This window comes from Triturus cristatus, chromosome 7, assembly GCF_964204655.1.
Source record: "Triturus cristatus chromosome 7, aTriCri1.1, whole genome shotgun sequence".
Taxonomy (NCBI): domain Eukaryota; kingdom Metazoa; phylum Chordata; class Amphibia; order Caudata; family Salamandridae; genus Triturus; species Triturus cristatus.
The window spans coordinates 804342431-804364604 of NC_140590.1; positions in this window are offsets into that span (position 1 = coordinate 804342431).

Sequence of the window (22174 nt, forward strand, 5' to 3'; positions counted from 1 at the left end):
ACCCTACACACATGCCTATTCCCTGCTGACGAGAGGTAATGACCTCTTAACACGTGTCCAGGGATGGCCAACGCGACTTTGATTCTTGCTCAATACCCTGGCAGTGGCGCACTCGCTAATGCTGACTTCATGGACCACAATGCTTTAGGGTAACACGCTGGTAGGATGAGCAGTGTGCGACCAATTGGATTCATGTTTATATTCAGGCTCCCTTGAGCCGGTGGGGCTGACAAGCTCATGGTTACGCACCTGCGTGCCACGAGCGGTACCAGACCTGAGAATAATTTTTGGAAGCCTACACAGCAACCCTACACACATGCCTATTCCCTGCTGACGAGAGGTAATGACCTCGAAACACATGTCCAGGGATGGCCAACGCGACTTTGATTCTTGCTCAATACCCTAGCAGAGGCGCACTCACTGATGCTGACTTCATGGACCACAATGCTTTGGGGTAACACACTGGTAGGACGAGCAGTGTTCGACCAATTGGATTCATGTTTATATTCAGGCTCCCTTGAGCCGGTGGGGCTGACGAGCTCATGGTTACGCACCTGCGTGCCACGAGCGGTACCGGATCTGAGAATAATTTTTGGCAGCCTACGCTGCAACCCTACACACATGCCTATTCCCTGCTGACGAGAGGTAATGACCTCGAAACACGTGTCCAGGGATGGTCAACGCGACTTTGATTCTTACTCAATATACTGGCAGAGGCGCACTCGCTGATGCTGACTTCATGGACCACAATGCTTTGGGGTAACACGTTGGTAGGACGAGCAGTGTGCGACCAATTGGATTCATGTTTATATTCAGGCTCCCTTGAGCCGGTGGGGCTGACGAGCTCATGGTTACGCACCTGCGTGCCACGAGTGGTACCGGACCTGAGAATAATTTTTGGCAGCCTATGCAGCAACCCTACACACATGCCTATTCCCTGCTGACGAGAGGTAATGACCTCGAAACATGTGTCCAGGGATGGCCAACGCGACTTTGATTCTTACTCAATACCCTGGCAGAGGCGCACTCGTTGATACTGACTTCACGGACCACAATGCTTCGGGGTAACACGCTGGTAGGACGAGCAGTGTGCGACCAATTGGATTCATGTTTATATTCAGGCTCCCATGAGCCGGTGGGGCTGAGGAGCTCATGGTTACGCACCTGCATGCCATGAGCAGTACCGGACCTGAGAATAATTTTTGGCAGCATATGCAGCAACCGTACACACATGCCTATTCCCTGCTGACGAGAGGTAATGACCTCGAAACACATGTCCAGGGATGGCCAACGCAACTTTGATTCTTGCTCAATACCCTGGCAGAGGCGCACTCGCTGATGCTGACTTCATGGACCACAGTGCTTTGGGGTAGCAAGCTGGTAGGACGAGCAGTGTGCGACCAATTGGATTCATGTTTATATTCAGGCTCCCTTGAGCCGGTGGGGCTGACGAGCTCATGGTTACGCACCTGCGTGCCACGAGCTGTACCGGACCTGAGAATAATTTTTGGCAGCCTACGCAGCAACCATACACACATGCCTATTCCCTGCTGATGAGAGGTAATGACCTCGAAACACATGTCCAGGGATGGCCAACACAACTTTGATTCTTGCTCAATACCCTGGCAGAGGCGCACACGCTGATGCTGACTTCATGGACCACAATGCTTTGGGGTAACACGCTGGTAGGACGAGCAATGTGCGACCAATTGGATTCATGTTTATAATCAGGCTCCCTTGAGCCGGTGGGGCTGACGAGCTCATGGTTACGCACCTGCGTGCCACGAGCTGTACCGGATCTGAGAATAATTTTTGGCAGCCTACGCAGCAACCCTACACACATGCCTATTCCCTGCTGACGAGAGGTAATGACCTCTAAACACGTGTCCAGGGATGGCCAACGCGACTTTGATTCTTGCTCAATACCCTGGCAGTGGCGCACTCGCTAATGCTGACTTCATGGACCACAATGCTTTGGGGTAACACACTGGTAGGACGAGCAGTGTGCGACCAATTGGATTCATGTTTATATTCAGGCTCCCTTGAGCCGGTGGGGCTGACAAGCTCATGGTTACGCACCTGCGTGCCACGAGCGGTACCGGACCTGAGAATAATTTTTGGCAGCCTACGCAGCAACCCTACACACATGCCTATTCCCTGCTGACGAAAGGTCATGACCTTGAAACACATGTCCAGGGATGGCCAACGCGACTTTGATTCTTGCTCAATACCCTAGCAGAGGCGCACTCACTGATGCTGACTTCATGGACCACAATGCTTTGGGGTAACACGCTAGTAGGACGAGCAGTGTGCGGACCTGAGAATAATTTTTGGCAGCCTACGCAGCAACCATACACACATGCCTATTCCCTGCTGATGAGAGGTAATGACCTCGAAACACGTGTCCGGGGATGGCCAACGCGACTTTGATTCTTGCTCAATACCCTGGCAGAGGCGCACTCGCTGATGCTGACTTCATGGACCACAATGCTTCGGGGTAACACGCTGGTAGGACGAGCAGTGTGCGACCAATTGGATTCATGTTTATATTCAGGCTTCCTTGAGCTGGTTGGGCTGACGAGCTCATGGTTACGCACCTGCGTGCCACGAGCAGTACCGGACCTGAGAATAATTTTTGGCAGCCTACGCAGCAACCCTACACACATGCCTATTCCCTGCTGATGAGAGGTAATGACCTCGAAACACATGTCCAGGGATGGCCAACGCGACTTTGATTCTTTCTCAATACCCTGGCAGAGGCGCACTCGCTGATGCTGACTTCATGGACCACAATGCTTTGGGGTAGCACGCTGGTAGGACGAGCAGTGTGCGACCAATTGGATTCATGTTTATATTCAGGCTCCCTTGAGCCGGTGGGGTTGACGAGCTCATGGTTACGCACTTTCGTGACATGAGCGGTACCGGACCTGAGAATAATTTTTGGCAGCCTACGCAGCAACCCTACACACATGCCTATTCCCTGATGACGAGAGGTAATGACCTCGAAACACGTGTCCAGGGATGGCCAACGCGACTTTGATTCTTGCTCAATACCCTAGCAGAGGCGCACTTGCTGATGCTGACTTCATGGACCACAATGCTTTGGGGTAACACGCTGGTAGGATGAGCAGTGTGCGACCACTTGGATTCATGTTTATATTCAGACTCCCTTGGGACGGTGGGGCTGACGAGCTCATGGTTACGTACCTGCGTGCCACGAGCGGTACCGGACCTGAGAATAATTTTTGGCAGCCTACGCTGCAACCCTACACACATGCCTATTCCCTGCTGACGAGAGGTAATGACCTCGAAACACGTGTCCAGGGATGGCCAACGCAACTTTGATTCTTGCTCAATATACTGGCAGAGGCGCACTCGCTGATGCTGACTTCATGGACCACAATGCTTTGGGGTAACACGTTGGTAGGACAAGCAGTGTGCGACCAATTGGATTCATGTTTATATTCAGGCTCCCTTGAGCCGGTGGGGCTGACGAGCTCATGGTTACGCACCTGCGTGCCACGAGCGGTACCGGACCTGAGAATAATTTTTGGCAGCCTACGCAGCAACCATACACACATGCCTATTCCCTGCTGATGAGAGGTAATGACCTCGAAACACATGTCCAGGGATGGCCAACACAACTTTGATTCTTGCTCAATACCCTGGCAGAGGCGCACTCGCTGATGCTGACTTCATGGACCACAATGCTTTGGGGTAACAAGCTGGTAGGATGAGCAGTGTGCGACCAATTGGATTCATGTTTATATTCAGGCTCCCTTGAGCCGGTGGGGCTGACGAGCTCATGGTTACGCACCTGCGTGCCATGAGCTGTACCGGATCTGAGAATAATTTTTGGCAGCCTACGCAGCAACCCTACACACATGCCTATTCCCTGCTGACGAGAGGTAATGACCTCTTAACACGTGTCCAGGGATGGCCAACGCGACTTTGATTCTTGCTCAATACCCTGGCAGGGGCGCACTCGCTAATGCTGACTTCATGGACCACAATGCTTTAGGGTAACACGCTGGTAGGATGAGCAGTGTGCGACCAATTGGATTCATGTTTATATTCAGGCTCCCTTGAGCCGGTGGGGATGACAAGCTCATGGTTACGCACCTGCGTGCCACGAGCGGTACCAGACCTGAGAATAATTTTTGGCAGCCTACGCAGCAACCCTACACACATGCCTATTCCCTGCTGACGAGAGGTAATGACCTCGAAACACGTGTCCAGGGATGGCCAACGCGACTTTGATTCTTACTAAATACCCTGGCAGAGGCGCACTCGCTGATACTGACTTCACGGACCACAATGCTTCGGGGTAACACGCTGGTAGGACGAGCAGTGTGCGACCAATTGGATTCATGTTTATATTCAGGCTCCCATGAGCCGGTGGGGCTGAGGAGCTCATGGTTATGCACCTGCATGCCATGAGCAGTACCGGACCTGAGAATAAATTTTGGCAGCATATGCAGCAACCGTACACACATGCCTATTCCCTGCTGACGAGAGGTAATGACCTCGAAACACATGTCCAGGGATGGCCAACGCAACTTTGATTCTTGCTCAATACCCTGGCAGAGGCGCACTCGCTGATGCTGACTTCATGGACCACAGTGCTTTGGGGTAGCAAGCTGGTAGGACAAGCAGTGTGCGACCAATTGGATTCATGTTTATATTCAGGCTCCTTTGAGCCGGTGGGGCTGACGAGCTCATGGTTACGCACCTGCGTGCCACGAGCGGTACCGGACCTGAGAATAATTTTTGGCAGCCTACGCAGCAACCATACACACATGCCTATTCCCTGCTGATGAGAGGTAATGACCTCGAAACACGTGTCCAGGGACGGCCAACACAACTTTGATTCTTGCTCAATACCCTGGCAGAGGCGCACTCGCTGATGCTGACTTCATGGACCACAATGCTTTGGGGTAACACGCTGGTAGGACGAGCAATGTGCGACCAATTGGATTCATGTTTATAATCAGGCTCCCTTGAGCCGGTGGGGCTGACGAGCTCATGGTTACGCACCTGCGTGCCACGAGCTGTACCGGATCTGAGAATAATTTTTGGCAGCCTACGCAGCAACCCTACACACATGCCTATTCCCTGCTGACGAGAGGTAATGACCTCTAAACACATGTCCAGGGATGGCCAACGCGACTTTGATTCTTGCTCAATACCCTGGCAGTGGCGCACTCGCTAATGCTGACTTCATGGACCACAATGCTTTGGGGTAACACACTGGTAGGACGAGCAGTGTGCGACCAATTGGATTCATGTTTATATTCAGGCTCCCTTGAGCCGGTGGGGCTGACAAGCTCATGGTTACGCACCTGCGTGCCACGAGCGGTACCGGACCTGAGAATAATTTTTGGCAGCCTACGCAGCAACCCTACACACATGCCTATTCCCTGCTGACGAGAGGTAATGACCTCGAAACACATGTCCAGGGATGGCCAACGCGACTTTGATTCTTGCTCAATACCCTAGCAGAGGCGCACTCACTGATGCTGACTTCATGGACCACAATGCTTTGGGGTAACACGCTGGTAGGACGAGCAGTGTGCGGACCTGAGAATAATTTATGGCAGCCTACGCAGCAACCATACACACATGCCTATTCCCTGCTGATGAGAGGTAATGACCTCGAAACACGTGTCCAGGGATGGCCAACACAACTTTGATTCTTGCTCAATACCCTGGCAGAGGCGCACTCGCTGATGCTGACTTCATGGACCACAATGCTTTGGGGTAACACGCTGGTAGGACTAGCAGTGTGCGACCAATTGGGTTCATGTTTATATTCAGGCTCCCTTGAGCCGGTGGGGCTGACAAGCTCATGGTTACGCACGTGCGTGCCACGAGTGGTACCGGACCTGAGAATAATTTTTTGCAGCCTAGACAGCAACCCTACACACATGACTATTCCCTGCTGACGAGAGGTAATGACCTCGAAACACGTGTCCGGGGATGGCCAACGCGACTTTGATTCTTGCTCAATACCCTGGCAGAGGCGCACTCGCTGATGCTGACTTCATGGACCACAATGCTTAGGGGTAACACGCTGGTAGGACGAGCAGTGTGCGACCAATTGGATTTATGTTTATATTCAGGCGTCCTTGAGCTGGTTGGGCTGACGAGCTCATGGTTACGCACCTGCGTGCCACGAGCAGTACCGGACCTGAGAATAATTTTTGGCAGCCTATGCAGCAACCCTACACACATGCCTATTCCCTGCTGACGAGAGGTAATGACCTCGAAACACATGTCCAGGGATGGCCAACGCGACTTTGATTCTTTCTCAATACCCTGGCAGAGGCGCACTCGCTGATGCTGACTTCATGGACCACAATGCTTTGGGGTAGCACGCTGGTAGGACGAGCAGTGTGCGACCAATTGGATTCATGTTTATATTCAGGCTCCCTTGAGCCGGTGGGGTTGACGAGCTCATGGTTACGCACTTTCGTGCCACGAGCGGTACCGGACCTGAGAATAATTTTTGGCAGCCTACGCAGCAACCCTACACACATGCCTATTCCCTGATGACGAGAGGTAATGACCTCGAAACACGTGTCCAGGGATGGCCAACGCGACTTTGATTCTTGCTCAATACCCTAGCAGAGGCGCACTTGCTGATGCTGACTTCATGGACCACAATGCTTTGGGGTAACATGCTGGTAGGATGAGCAGTGTGCGACCACTTGGATTCATGTTTATATTCAGACTCCCTTGGGACGGTGGGGCTGACGAGCTCATGGTTACGTACCTGCGTGCCACGAGCGGTACCGGACCTGAGAATAATTTTTGGCAGCCTACGCTGCAACCCTACACACATGCCTATTCCCTGCTGACGAGAGGTAATGACCTCGAAACACGTGTCCAGGGATGGCCAACGCAACTTTGATTCTTGCTCAATATACTGGCAGAGGCGCACTCGCTGATGCTGACTTCATGGACCACAGTGCTTTGGGGTAACACGTTGGTAGGACGAGCAGTGTGCGACCAATTGGATTCATGTTTATATTCAGGCTCCCTTGAGCCGGTGGGGCTGACGAGCTCATGGTTACGCACCTGCGTGCCACGAGCGGTACCGGACCTGAGAATAATTTTTGGCAGCCTACGCAGCAACCATACACACATGCCTATTCCCTGCTGATGAGAGGTAATGACCTCGAAACACATGTCCAGGGATGGCCAACACAACTTTGATTCTTGCTCAATACCCTGGAAGAGGCGCACTCGCTGATGCTGACTTCATGGACCACAATGCTTTGGGGTAACACGCTGGTAGGACGAGCAGTGTGCGACCAATTGGATTCATGTTTATATTCAGGCTCCCTTGAGCCGGTGGGGCTGACGAGCTCATGGTTACGCACGTGCGTGCCACGAGTGGTACCGGACCTGAGAATAATTTTTGGCAGCCTACGCAGCAACCATACACACATGCCTATTCCCTGCTGATGAGAGGTAATGACCTCTAAACACGTGTCCAGGGATGGCCAACGCGACTTTGATTCTTGCTCAATACCCTGGCAGAGGCGCACTCGCTGATGCTGACTTCATGGACCACAATGCTTTGGGGTAACACGCTGGTAGGACGAGCAGTGTGCGACCAATTGGGTTCATGTTTATATTCAGGCTCCCTTGAGCCGGTGGGGCTGACAAGCTCATGGTTACGCACGTGCGTGCCACGAGTGGTACCGGACCTGAGAATAATTTTTTGCAGCCTAGACAGCAACCCTACACACATGGCTATTCCCTGCTGACGAGAGGTAATGACCTCGAAACACGTGTCCGGGGATGGCCAACGCGACTTTGATTCTTGCTCAATACCCTGGCAGAGGCGCACTCGCTGATGCTGACTTCATGGACCACAATGCTTAGGGGTAACACGCTGGTAGGACGAGCAGTGTGCGACCAATTGGATTCATGTTTATATTCAGGCTTCCTTGAGCTGGTTGGGCTGACGAGCTCATGGTTACGCACCTGCGTGCCACGAGCAGTACCGGACCTGAGAATAATTTTTGGCAGCCTACGCAGCAACCCTACACACATGCCTATTCCCTGCTGACGAGAGGTAATGACCTCGAAACACATGTCCAGGGATGGCCAACGCGACTTTGATTCTTTCTCAATACCCTGGCAGAGGCGCACTCGCTGATGCTGACTTCATGGACCACAATGCTTTGGGGTAGCACGCTGGTAGGACGAGCAGTGTGCGACCAATTGGATTCATGTTTATATTCAGGCTCCCTTGAGCCGGTGGGGTTGACGAGCTCATGGTTACGCACTTTCGTGCCACGAGCGGTACCGGACCTGAGAATAATTTTTGGCAGCCTACGCAGCAACCCTACACACATGCCTATTCCCTGATGACGAGAGGTAATGACCTCGAAACACGTGTCCAGGGATGGCCAACGCGACTTTGATTCTTGCTCAATACCCTAGCAGAGGCGCACTTGCTGATGCTGACTTCATGGACCACAATGCTTTGGGGTAACATGCTGGTAGGATGAGCAGTGTGCGACCACTTGGATTCATGTTTATATTCAGACTCCCTTGGGACGGTGGGGCTGACGAGCTCATGGTTACGTACCTGCGTGCCACGAGCGGTACCGGACCTGAGAATAATTTTTGGCAGCCTACGCTGCAACCCTACACACATGCCTATTCCCTGCTGACGAGAGGTAATGACCTCGAAACACGTGTCCAGGGATGGCCAACGCAACTTTGATTCTTGCTCAATATACTGGCAGAGGCGCACTCGCTGATGCTGACTTCATGGACCACAGTGCTTTGGGGTAACACGTTGGTAGGACGAGCAGTGTGCGACCAATTGGATTCATGTTTATATTCAGGCTCCCTTGAGCCGGTGGGGCTGACGAGCTCATGGTTACGCACCTGCGTGCCACGAGCGGTACCGGACCTGAGAATAATTTTTGGCAGCCTACGCAGCAACCATACACACATGCCTATTCCCTGCTGATGAGAGGTAATGACCTCGAAACACATGTCCAGGGATGGCCAACACAACTTTGATTCTTGCTCAATACCCTGGAAGAGGCGCACTCGCTGATGCTGACTTCATGGACCACAATGCTTTGGGGTAACACGCTGGTAGGACGAGCAGTGTGCGACCAATTGGATTCATGTTTATATTCAGGCTCCCTTGAGCCGGTGGGGCTGACGAGCTCATGGTTACGCACCTGCGTGCCACGAGCTGTACCGGATCTGAGAATAATTTTTGGCAGCCTACGCAGCAACCCTACACACATGCCTATTCCCTGCTGACGAGAGGTAATGACCTCTTAACACGTGTCCAGGGATGGCCAACGCGACTTTGATTCTTGCTCAATACCCTGGCAGTGGCGCACTCGCTAATGCTGACTTCATGGACCACAATGCTTTAGGGTAACACGCTGGTAGGATGAGCAGTGTGCGACCAATTGGATTCATGTTTATATTCAGGCTCCCTTGAGCCGGTGGGGCTGACAAGCTCATGGTTACGCACCTGCGTGCCACGAGCGGTACCAGACCTGAGAATAATTTTTGGAAGCCTACGCAGCAACCCTACACACATGCCTATTCCCTGCTGACGAGAGGTAATGACCTCGAAACACATGTCCAGGGATGGCCAACGCGACTTTGATTCTTGCTCAATACCCTAGCAGAGGCGCACTCACTGATGCTGACTTCATGGTCCACAATGCTTTGGGGTAACACACTGGTAGGACGAGCAGTGTTCGACCAATTGGATTCATGTTTATATTCAGGCTCCCTTGAGCCGGTGGGGCTGACGAGCTCATGGTTACGCACCTGCGTGCCACGAGCGGTACCAGATCTGAGAATAATTTTTGGCAGCCTACGCAGCAACCCTACACACATGCCTATTCCCTGCTGACGAGAGGTAATGACCTCGAAACACGTGTCCAGGGATGGTCAACGCGACTTTGATTCTTACTCAATATACTGGCAGAGGCGCACTCGCTGATGCTGACTTCATGGACCACAATGCTTTGGGGTAACACGTTGGTAGGACGAGCAGTGTGCGACCAATTGGATTCATGTTTATATTCAGGCTCCCTTGAGCCGGTGGGGCTGACGAGCTCATGGTTACGCACCTGCGTGCCACGAGTGGTACCGGACCTGAGAATAATTTTTGGCAGCCTACGCAGCAACCCTACACACATGCCTATTCCCTGCTGACGAGAGGTAATGACCTCGAAACATGTGTCCAGGGATGGCCAACGCGACTTTGATTCTTACTCAATACCCTGGCAGAGGCGCACTCGTTGATACTGACTTCACGGACCACAATGCTTCGGGGTAACACGCTGGTAGGACGAGCAGTGTGCGACCAATTGGATTCATGTTTATATTCAGGCTCCCATGAGCCGGTGGGGCTGAGGAGCTCATGGTTACGCACCTGCATGCCATGAGCAGTACCGGACCTGAGAATAATTTTTGGCAGCATATGCAGCAACCGTACACACATGCCTATTCCCTGCTGACGAGAGGTAATGACCTCGAAACACATGTCCAGGGATGGCCAACGCAACTTTGATTCTTGCTCAATACCCTGGCAGAGGCGCACTCGCTGATGCTGACTTCATGGACCACAGTGCTTTGGGGTAGCAAGCTGGTAGGACGAGCAGTGTGCGACCAATTGGATTCATGTTTATATTCAGGCTCCCTTGAGCCGGTGGGGCTGACGAGCTCATGGTTACGCACCTGCGTGCCACGAGCGGTACCGGACCTGAGAATAATTTTTGGCAGCCTACGCAGCAACCATACACACATGCCTATTCCCTGCTGATGAGAGGTAATGACCTCGAAACACATGTCCAGGGATGGCCAACACAACTTTGATTCTTGCTCAATACCCTGGCAGAGGCGCACTTGCTGATGCTGACTTCATGGACCACAATGCTTTGGGGTAACACGCTGGTAGGACGAGCAATGTGCGACCAATTGGATTCATGTTTATAATCAGGCTCCCTTGAGCCGGTGGGGCTGACGAGCTCATGGTTACGCACCTGCGTGCCACGAGCTGTACCGGATCTGAGAATAATTTTTGGCAGCCTACGCAGCAACCCTACACACATGCCTATTCCCTGCTGACGAGAGGTAATGACCTCTAAACACGTGTCCAGGGATGGCCAACGCGACTTTGATTCTTGCTCATTACCCTGGCAGTGGCGCACTCGCTAATGCTGACTTCATGGACCACAATGCTTTGGGGTAACACACTGGTAGGACGAGCAGTGTGCGACCAATTGGATTCATGTTTATATTCAGGCTCCCTTGAGCCGGTGGGGCTGACAAGCTCATGGTTACGCACCTGCGTGTCACGAGCGGTACCGGACCTGAGAATAATTTTTGGCAGCCTACGCAGCAACCCTACACACATGCCTATTCCCTGCTGACGAGAGGTAATGACCTCGAAACACATGTCCAGGGATGGCCAACGCGACTTTGATTCTTGCTCAATACCCTAGCAGAGGCTCACTCACTGATGCTGACTTCATGGACCACAATGCTTTGGGGTAACACGCTGGAAGGACGAGCAGTGTGCGGACCTGAGAATAATTTTTGGCAGCCTACGCAGCAACCATACACACATGCCTATTCCCTGCTGATGAGAGGTAATGACCTCGAAACACGTGTCCGGGGATGGCCAACGCGACTTTGATTCTTGCTCAATACCCTGGCAGAGGCGCACTCGCTGATGCTGACTTTATGGACCACAATGCTTCGGGGTAACACGCTGGTAGGACGAGCATTGTGCGACCAATTGGATTCATGTTTATATTCAGGCTTCCTTGAGCTGGTTGGGCTGACGAGCTCATGGTTACGCACCTGCGTGCCACGAGCGGTACCGGACCTGAGAATAATTTTTGGCAGCCTACGCAGCAACCATACACACATGCCTATTCCCTGCTGATGAGAGGTAATGACCTCGAAACACGTGTCCAGGGATGGCCAACACAACTTTGATTCTTGCTCAATACCCTGGCAGAGGCGCACTCGCTGATGCTGACTTCATGGACCACAATGCTTTGGGGTAACACGCTGGTAGGACGAGCAATGTGCGACCAATTGGATTCATGTTTATAATCAGGCTCCCTTGAGCCGGTGGGGCTGACGAGCTCATGGTTACGCAGCTGCGTGCCACGAGCTGTATCGGATCTGAGAATAATTTTTGGCAGCCTACGCAGCAACCCTACACACATGCCTATTCCCTGCTGACGAGAGGTAATGACCTCTAAACACGTGTCCAGGGATGGCCAACGCGACTTTGATTCTTGCTCAATACCCTGGCAGTGGCGCACTCGCTAATGCTGACTTCATGGACCACAATGCTTTGGGGTAACACACTGGTAGGACGAGCAGTGTGCGACCAATTGGATTCATGTTTATATTCAGGCTCCCTTGAGCCGGTGGGGCTGACAAGCTCATGGTTACGCACCTGCGCGCCACGAGCGGTACCGGACCTGAGAATAATTTTTGGCAGCCTACGCAGCAACCCTACACACATGCCTATTCCCTGCTGACGAGAGGTCATGACCTCGAAACACATGTCCAGGGATGGCCAACGCGACTTTGATTCTTGCTCAATACCCTAGCAGAGGCGCACTCACTGATGCTGACTTCATGGACCACAATGCTTTGGGGTAACACGCTAGTAGGACGAGCAGTGTGCGGACCTGAGAATAATTTTTGGCAGCCTACGCAGCAACCATACACACATGCCTATTCCCTGCTGATGAGAGGTAATGACCTCGAAACACGTGTCCGGGGATGGCCAACGCGACTTTGATTCTTGCTCAATACCCTGGCAGAGGCGCACTCGCTGATGCTGACTTCATGGACCACAATGCTTCGGGGTAACACGCTGGTAGGACGAGCAGTGTGCGACCAATTGGATTCATGTTTATATTCAGGCTTCCTTGAGCTGGTTGGGCTGACGAGCTCATGGTTACGCACCTGCGTGCCACGAGCAGTACCGGACCTGAGAATAATTTTTGGCAGCCTACGCAGCAACCCTACACACATGCCTATTCCCTGCTGACGAGAGGTAATGACCTCGAAACACATGTCCAGGGATGGCCAATGCGACTTTGATTCTTTCTCAATACCCTGGCAGAGGCGCACTCGCTGATGCTGACTTCATGGACCACAATGCTTTGGGGTAGCACGCTGGTAGGACGAGCAGTGTGCGACCAATTGGATTCATGTTTATATTCAGGCTCCCTTGAGCCGGTGGGGTTGACGAGCTCATGGTTACGCACTTTCGTGACACGAGCGGTACCGGACCTGAGAATAATTTTTGGCAGCCTACGCAGCAACCCTACACACATGCCTATTCCCTGATGACGAGAGGTAATGACCTCGAAACACGTGTCCAGGGATGGCCAACGCGACTTTGATTCTTGCTCAATACCCTAGCAGAGGCGCACTTGCTGATGCTGACTTCATGGACCACAATGCTTTGGGGTAACACGCTGGTAGAATGAGCAGTGTGCGACCACTTGGATTCATATTTATATTCAGACTCCCTTGGGACGGTGGGGCTGACGAGCTCATGGTTACGTACCTGCGTGCCACGAGAGGTACCGGACCTGAGAATAATTTTTGGCAGCCTACGCTGCAACCCTACACACATGCCTATTCCCTGCTGACGAGAGGTAATGACCTCGAAACACGGGTCCAGGGATGGCCAACGCAACTTTGATTCTTGCTCAATATACTGGCAGAGGCGCACTCGCTGATGCTGACTTCATGGACCACAATGCTTTGGGGTAACACGTTGGTAGGACAAGCAGTGTGCGACCAATTGGATTCATGTTTACATTCAGGCTCCCTTGAGCCGGTGGGGCTGACGAGCTCATGGTTACGCACCTGCGTGCCACGAGCAGTACCGGACCTGAGAATAATTTTTGGCAGCCTACGCAGCAACCATACACACATGCCTATTCCCTGCTGATGAGAGGTAATGACCTCGAAACACATGTCCAGGGATGGCCAACACAACTTTGATTCTTGCTCAATACCCTGGCAGAGGCGCACTCGCTGATGCTGACTTCATGGACCACAATGCTTTGGGGTAACACGCTGGTAGGATGAGCAGTGTGCGACCAATTGGATTCATGTTTATATTCAGGCTCCCTTGAGCCGGTGGGGCTGACGAGCTCATGGTTACGCACCTGCGTGCCACGAGCTGTACCGGATCTGAGAATAATTTTTGGCAGCCTACGCAGCAACCCTACACACATGCCTATTCCCTGCTGACGAGAGGTAATGACCTCTTAACACGTGTCCAGGGATGGCCAACGCGACTTTGATTCTTGCTCAATACCCTGGCAGGGGCGCACTCGCTAATGCTGACTTCATGGACCACAATGCTTTAGGGTAACACGCTGGTAGGATGAGCAGTGTGCGACCAATTGGATTCATGTTTATATTCAGGCTCCCTTGAGCCGGTGGGGCTGACAAGCTCATGGTTACGCACCTGCGTGCCACGAGCGGTACCAGACCTGAGAATAATTTTTGGCAGCCTACGCAGCAACCCTACACACATGCCTATTCCCTGCTGACGAGAGGTAATGACCTCGAAACACGTGTCCAGGGATGGCCAACGCGACTTTGATTCTTACTAAATACCCTGGCAGAGGCGCACTCGCTGATACTGACTTCACGGACCACAATGCTTCGGGGTAACACGCTGGTAGGACGAGCAGTGTGCGACCAATTGGATTCGTGTTTATATTCAGGCTCCCATGAGCCGGTGGGGCTGAGGAGCTCATGGTTACGCACCTGCATGCCATGAGCAGTACCGGACCTGAGAATAAATTTTGGCAGCATATGCAGCAACCGTACACACATGCCTATTCCCTGCTGACGAGAGGTAATGACCTCGAAACACATGTCCAGGGATGGCCAACGCAACTTTGATTATTGCTCAATACCCTGGCAGAGGCGCACTCGCTGATGCTGACTTCATGGACCACAGTGCTTTGGGGTAGCAAGCTGGTAGGACAAGCAGTGTGCGACCAATTGGATTCATGTTTATATTCAGGCTCCTTTGAGCCGGTGGGGCTGACGAGCTCATGGTTACGCACCTGCGTGCCACGAGCGGTACCGGACCTGAGAATAATTTTTGGCAGCCTACGCAGCAACCATACACACATGCCTATTCCCTGCTGACGAGAGGTAATGACCTCGAAACACGTGTCCAGGGACGGCCAACACAACTTTGATTCTTGCTCAATACCCTGGCAGAGGCGCACTCGCTGATGCTGACTTCATGGACCACAATGCTTTGGGGTAACACGCTGGTAGGACGAGCAATGTGCGACCAATTGGATTCATGTTTATAATCAGGCTCCCTTGAGCCGGTGGGGCTGACGAGCTCATGGTTACGCACCTGCGTGCCACGAGCTGTACCGGATCTGAGAATAATTTTTGGCAGCCTACGCAGCAACCCTACACACATGCCTATTCCCTGCTGACGAGAGGTAATGACCTCTAAACAGATGTCCAGGGATGGCCAACGCGACTTTGATTCTTGCTCAATACCCTGGCAGTGGCGCACTCGCTAATGCTGACTTCATGGACCACAATGCTTTGGGGTAACACACTGGTAGGACGAGCAGTGTGCGACCAATTGGATTCATGTTTATATTCAGGCTCCCTTGAGCCGGTGGGGCTGACAAGCTCATGGTTACGCACCTGCGTGCCACGAGCGGTACCGGACCTGAGAATAATTTTTGGCAGCCTACGCAGCAACCCTACACACATGCCTATTCCCTGCTGACGAGAGGTAATGACCTTGAAACACATGTCCAGGGATGGCCAACGCGACTTTGATTCTTGCTCAATACCCTAGCAGAGGCGCACTCACTGATGCTGACTTCATGGACCACAATGCTTTGGGGTAACACGCTGGTAGGACGAGCAGTGTGCGGACCTGAGAATAATTTATGGCAGCCTACGCAGCAACCATACACACATGCCTATTCCCTGCTGATGAGAGGTAATGACCTCGAAACACGTGTCCAGGGATGGCCAACACAACTTTGATTCTTGCTCAATACCCTGGCAGAGGCGCACTCGCTGATGCTGACTTCATGGACCACAATGCTTTGGGGTAACACGCTGGTAGGACTAGCAGTGTGCGACCAATTGGATTCATGTTTATATTCAGGCTCCCTTGAGCCGGTGGGGCTGACAAGCTCATGGTTACGCACCTGCGTGCCACGAGCTGTACCGGATCTGAGAATAATTTTTGGCAGCCTACGCAGCAACCCTACACACATGCCTATTCCCTGCTGACGAGATGTAATGACCTCTAAACACGTGTCCAGGGATGGCCAACGCGACTTTGATTCTTGCTCAATACCCTGGCAGAGGCGCACTCGCTGATGCTGACTTCATGGACCACAATGCTTTGGGGTAACACGCTGGTAGGACGAGCAGTGTGCGACCAATTGGGTTCATGTTTATATTCAGGCTCCCTTGAGCCGGTGGGGCTGACAAGCTCATGGTTACGCACCTGCGTGCCACGAGCGGTACCGGACCTGAGAATAATTTTTGGCAGCCTACGCAGCAACCCTACACACATGCCTATTCCCTGCTGACGAGAGGTAATGACCTCGAAACACATGTCCATGGATGGCCAACGCGACTTTGATTCTTGCTCAATACCCTAGCAGAGGCGCACTCGCTGATGCTGACTTCATGGACCACAATGCTTTGGGGTAACACGCTGGTAGGACGAGCAGTGTGCGACCAATTGGATTCATGTTTATATTCAGGCTCCCTTGAGCCGGTGGGGCTGACGAGCTCATGGTTACGCACCTGCGTGCCATGAGCGGTACCGGACCTGAAAATAATTTTTGGCAGCCTATGCAGCAACCCTACACACATTCCTATTCCTTGCTGGCGAGAGGTAATGACCTCGAAACACGTGTCCAGGGATGGCCAACGCGACTTTGATTCTTGCTCAATACCCTGGCAGAGGCGCACACGCTGATGCTGACTTCATGGACCACAATGCTTTGGGGTAACACGCTGGTAGGACGAGTAGTGTGCGACCAATTGGATTCACATATACTAAAATAGTGGTATAAGAACCACGACTTAACTAGACACAAGGCCTAGAGCCTGTAGAATCGCTGGGACCCCAAGGAACCACCCAAGGTAGTGACACAGGGGACCCACGGGGGCCGTGTGCAGTGTGTGAACACAGCCGCGATCTTCTGTTAGCTTCTATAGGGAAAGTCGCGGTTAGATTTTTAAAGATTAGGGACACTTAGAAAGGAGTCAGGACCAAACCCTTTTGGACTTAGGAAGTTCTAGGGCTAGCACCCACGAGAGCACCGGAGTACTTGTGTTACCTCACCCAGGGAAGCCGGGTGCATAGGTGTCTTTTGGTGTCGGGTCGCGGTCAATTTCAATGGGAGCTGGCGAAGAAGTGCTACTGCCGTGAAGATGCAAAGTGTCCCAAGAGATCTAAGCCTGGATCAAGGATGAGAAAAACCTGAAAGCAGAGGGGACAGAGTCTGGGTCACTAGCCAGTGACCAGGAAGGTGATGGACAGATGCCCACCGATGTTGGGTGATTTCAGGTGAAGTAGGTGAAGCTTGACTCTTCAGCCACGAGGACCAGGAGGCGTCGAGGACAACCAGGAGCTGAATTCGAGCTGTCCCACAAAGGATGTTGAGTGCTGCAGTGTTGGTGCCCGTATAGGACACAACAAGCCTTGGCAACAGCAACCCATGCAGAAACAAGAAAGATGCTTTGTTGCAGACCAGCATGGTCTTTGAGACTCACCACTTGGTAGGGAGTTGGGGCACGCCTGGAGCAACCAGGAAACCCCAAGGAAATACAAAGATACCCCCTCAGGGACCCACCAGTCAATGGACAAGGGATCACAAAGGGACCTCGAAACAAAACACAAAATGGCAGCCCACGGGTCACTCGGAATGACCAGGCCAACAATCTTCTGTGGATTCAGTGCTTGAGGTGGGGGCTACAAGTCAGCCCAAGCATGACTTCAAGAGATGTCGAGAAGTTAAAGCACTTGCAAAAGTGCACGGTGACCAGGAGTTCCGGTTCCATCCTACTCATGAGGGCTGTGGGTCTTAGCTTTGCTGGAGACTTGAGTTGGCCTCTGAGATGTCTGGAAATCCTCTTCCTGGGCTGCAAATACTTCGGAGTCTGGCGGGAGCTTCGAGGATGCTGACTGCCAAATTGCTTCATGGGTGCCTGCCAAACAGGGGAGTCACTCCTTGACCCCAAGGGAGATTTCTTCAGTCCTCTGGTCTTGAGCAGAGCGTCGAAGGTCCAGGATTCAGCTTCAGAGTTTCGTCCAGGGCAATCTAAAGTCCTAAGGACTGGGCTCCCATACTTATACTAAGGTAGGGGGTTGGACATATTCTGGGGACCCACCTATGGGAGGGATTGGAAAGAAGGGTGGCTACAGCCATTTCCTTTGTCCAGTTTCACTCCAGAGCAGGGGCTGGAAGCCCCTGAACCGGTTTGAGCTAGACTATGCACAGGGACACCAAATGTGCCCCCAGTGCAGGACTTCTATGCACTCAGAGAGTGCTCCCATCCAGCCCCAATACACATATGCCTGGCTGGGAGGTGGTTACCCCTCCCTGTGACGGGAAACCTATTGTCCAGGCCTCCCCTGCCGGAGTTTTGGTCAGCAGCAGGAGGCCAGACCCTTGTTCGTGGCTGCAGCATCAATTTTGTGATGCCAGGGCTCTATTAAGTTACTACCGGGTTTACCAGTGCTGTCATGTCTCTCCCTCTAGTAGGGTGGGATCATACTCCCACACCAGTTATTGGTGTGGGGGTATGATTCCAAGGTGTTTGACACCAAACACAACATGTTTCCGTGCAGCCAGTCCAAAGTTAGCATTTACCGTTATAATGCACTTAAGAGTATATGGTCAGGCTGCACTACTGACAACCCCAGAGAAGAGATTCCAAAGGCTGCAGAGGGGCTCAGCTCATGCAGGGGCACCCCCTCACATATAACCAATAACCCTGCCTTCAGGATTGATAAGGCCTGCCATAGAGGTGACTGATAGGTTTGTGTGTGCAGTATATGGTGAGATATAGTAAACCTATATCTCAGTAAGGGGTGCATGCACCATCTTACCCAGGCTGCAGTAGCAGACCTGTGGTGTCATTTTGGATGGCTTTCCAGGGGTGGCATAATACATGCTTCAGCCCCTGGTAGGCCTCTGGGGTACCTGTGCCCTGGGTACATAGTATACCATATACTAAAGACTTATAAGGGCACCTCAGATCTAATCTGAACTGTACATAAAGTACATGGAATCATTTTAGAGAGGAAGCAGCTAGGCTGGGGCCCTGAATAGCAGGGTCCCAGCCAGACTAAAGTCGAAAAACAGTGAAATACCAGCAAAAAGTGGGGGTAAACATAGCAGATCCTACTCTCCTACACAGATTGCTTCTAATCTTCAGAAGCAGAGTGTGTGTGTGTGTATGACTGATGTTTATAAAGAATTAGTATTTTGGTTGTAGTTGATAAAATTGTTATATTTGTTGAATTTGTGTTTTAGAGGTGAAATCTTAATAGTTAACTAATTTATCTTTGTTATTTCAAAAAAGAGGTTTTTGAAGGAAATGAGGGTTTATTGAAGAATTTTACTTGCCATTTTTAACCTGCGTGTGCAGATTAGAGGGGCAGCCGTATCGGAGCTTTGTTGCTCATGCTGCCCTCTCATTTTCAGGCTGATGTGCACGATCTACTTTGTGTGCAGGAGGGAAGCATGTGTAGACAATTGTAGGCTCATGCTAGACAGAGATTGTAGGCTCGCGCTGGGCTTGTGTACAAGCTAACGTACATGCTCTTCTTCACGTGCAGGATTCAAACCTGCAGTTAGGGAGTTTTTTACTCGCGCTGCCCTCTTTTTCTTCTGGTGACATGTGTGCTCGTGTCTATTGACGTGAGCATGGTGAAAGGAAATGATTGGCTATTTGTGATCTTGCAAGATCATGGAAGCCATTTTAGTTTGGGAAACAATTCATTGAATTCAACAGTGTTTAAGGGAAGAGAGTGTTGCTAGGCAATGAAGCTCCGCAGAAGCCTATAACAGACAGTTTCACCAATCGGTTTAGCTTTTGGTGATTAGTGTGGGCAGTTGAATATTAGGAATTTTGTTTAAAGTAGTTTTAAAGTTAAAATAAAAAGAGAATAAAATGAATAGTGAGGAGAATGCTGTACAGTCTCTAGTTGTGGAAGGTAGGGTTAGTGAAGATAGCCTTAGGAGACTTATACAGAATGAGGTGAAGTCTTCCATGAGGGAAGTGGTGGAGATAGTTTTAGATAGTAAAAGAGAGGAGAATAGATCAGAGGAAGATTTCTGGTCTTGTTCGGATGAAGAAGTTTCTAAAGGTGGCAAGAGACTAAGAATGTCCAGGCATTTGGACAAAGTAAGAAAGGATGGATTTAATTCCATCACAAAGAGTGGTGTCCTTGGCGGCACAAAGAGAAAAGGTGTCCTTGGTGGCACGTAGGATCTGTCTGATGACGATGTTCAGATGGAAGCAGAGAATACAATAATGGAAGGGTCAGGTAGATCTTAAGATGAATTTGTGTTTGATGTGGACCAGGATGACGACCTTAACGATGACTTGAGGGATGATGTAGCTACATATAGCAAGTCAGTAATAAGGGATCCATTAGGAGGAGAAATGTTTAACCCTTTTGAACTACGTCATCCTAGGAGTGCTGACTGGTGGCTTTTGGACAATGTCCGTAAATTCATAAAAAAATGGATTTGAATTCCACTAGAGAAGGGAGTTAGAAATATTTTGAAGGCAGAATGTTCTAGGCCTCAAATTGAGTATAAGCGCTGTTACACTCCAAACCTGGATCCGGAGCTTGTAACGTATTTATTTGAATTGGGCAGACCCACGCAAGGGGCATGAGCAGCATTCGCTTAAGGTGTGCCAAGATAGGAGTTGGCTTAACGGCTAGGGTGGTCGACCTCTAATCTGGGGAACTGGGTTCAAGTCTCGGCAACGACGCTGAACATCCGGTGATTCTGGGCAAATCACTAGATCTCCCTGTGCCTAACAACAAAAAAAAGAAAATATGAATGTGTTTTCATGTAACGCAAATTGTGCTATGTAAAGCGCTCTGATACCCGATACCTTTTGGTCAAGTTTGCGCTATGTAAAACTCTGTAAAATAAAAATAAATACACTAGGATCTTTGGCCAAGATTAAGGACATGGCAGAGGAGGCTCATATGAATAGAGAGCAAGTGGATATTGAGTTGCTTAGAGGCTGGAGTCAGAGAGCTATGGTATTTTTGTGAAATGCAAATGCAAGTTTATTAGCAGAGAGGAGGAAATCTTTGTTGATGAAGATTAACCCTAAGATAAAGGCAGAGAAAGAAACTAGTTTAGATGCAAAAGGCTTATAATTTGGAGAAGGTGTAATGAAAGGCTAGGGAAAGCACGTTGCAACATATACTCTCTTGGATAAGGAGGAGAATAATATGAGAAAGGTGTTTGGTGGGGTTTTTAGCAGGGCGGGCAGAAGGGGGTCTTCTGCCGGCCGTGGATTCCAAAGATCCCAGTACACTTTCATGCACTGAGGTGCAGGAAGAGGTTTTCAAGGCTCCTCTGGATTCTTCCCTCAGCGCCGTAGATTTGGAAAAACAAGGAGTCGAACTCGTGAAAGAGGCCAGTCATCAACTGGTATAAGAGGTGAGTACGGAGATTTGTATTGGTTTTTCCCAAGAAAGAGTAGGCGGTCGATTAAGGTTATTTCTGGAGGAATGGAAAAAGATCACAAGAGATCCTTGGGTTCTGGAGTTCTGGAGACCATCAAAGGGTATTCCAGAGCCAACTGTAGTTCCTAAAGAGTTAATTATTTCGCAAGAAAAAAATGAGATAGCAGACAAGGAAATAGAAGCAATGTTGCAAAAGGGTGCAATCTGTTTAGCAGAGGGGGAAAAGAGAGGCTTTGTGAGCTCTTCGTTTCTAGTAGAAAAGAAGGACAAAGGGTGGAGACCAGTAATAAATCTAAGGGATTTGAATCAAAACTTAGTTTACAGGCATTTCAAGATGGAGGGTATCCATCTTTTAAGAGACATTTTACAGAAAGGAGCTTG